The sequence below is a fragment of the Lottia gigantea genome, assembly GCF_000327385.1.
Source record: "Lottia gigantea unplaced genomic scaffold LOTGIsca_48, whole genome shotgun sequence".
NCBI lineage: Eukaryota > Metazoa > Mollusca > Gastropoda > Lottiidae > Lottia > Lottia gigantea.
The window spans coordinates 1,112,982-1,114,351 of record NW_008709663.1 but is presented as its reverse complement, the minus strand read 5'-3'; positions in this window follow the sequence as shown (position 1 = coordinate 1,114,351).

The window sequence follows — 1,370 nt, the reverse complement described above, 5'->3', positions numbered from 1 at the left end:
TTTAAGCATACAAAGAAAGTAAGCTAACTCACTGAAACAGAGCAAACACTGAACCTAGACCGAAACATCTACCCATATTTCAGCCTCTGATAACTATTTTGAAAGTTGTCAGCTGGTGTAGAGACAGAAAAACTAGGCCCTCTTAAGTGAAGATATTCAGCACCTCAAGGCATGGGTTTTTAAATCCAATTTAGATACCCCGGATCCACCAAACAGCCATATATTTAGAAAGATGGATGTTTTGTAGTTCAGTCATATCATCATAATCCCCCTACACCTTTTATGATCACAGAGTCACATGATACCAACAAAACGATAATTACGGTGATGCCCAAAACTAATTTACAGTCATCGTAAAGGTAATGTAATATTATGAAATAAAACACTAAGATATATGGATATACTACGGTAAAAAAAAAGTTTTACTTGATAATGTTACCTGTATGTGTTTCTAAACGTAGTATGTAATAAACCTAGAAATAGTATATCTATATATCTTGTGTTTTTAATGTTAACTGTATGTGTTTCTAAACGTAGTATGTAATAAACCTAGAAGTAGAATATCTATATATCTTGTGTTTTTAATGTTAACTGTATGTGTTTTGAAACGTAGTATGTAATAAATCTAGAAGTAGTATATCTATATATCTTGTGTTTTTAATGATACATGTATGTGTTTCTATACGTAGTCTGTAATAAACCTAGAAGTAGTATATCTATATATCTTGTGTTTTTAATGATACATGTATGTGTTTCTAAACGTAGTATGTAATAAACCTAGAAGTAGTATATCTATATATCTTGTGTTTTTAATGATACCTGTATGTGTTTCTAAACGTAGTCTGTAATAAACCTAGAAGTAGTATATCTATATATCTTGTGTTTTTAATGATACCTGTATGTGTTTCTAAACGTAGTATGTAATAAACCTAGAAGTAGTATATCTATATATCTTGTGTTTTTAATGTTAACTGTATGTGTTTTGAAACGTAGTATGTAATAAATCTAGAAGTAGTATATCTATATATCTTGTGTTTTTAATGATACATGTATGTGTTTCTATACGTAGTATGTAATAAACCTAGAAGTAGTATATCTATATATCTTGTGTTTTTAATGATACCTGTATGTGTTTCTAAACGTAGTCTGTAATAAACCTAGAAGTAGTATATCTATATATCTTGTGTTTTTAATGATACATGTATGTGTTTCTAAACGTAGTATGTAATAAATCTAGAAGTAGTATATCTATATATCTTGTGTTTTTAATGATACCTGTATGTGTTTCTAAACGTAGTCTGTAATAAACCTAGAAGTAGTATATCTATATATCTTGTGTTTTTAATGATACCTGTATGTGTTTCTAAACA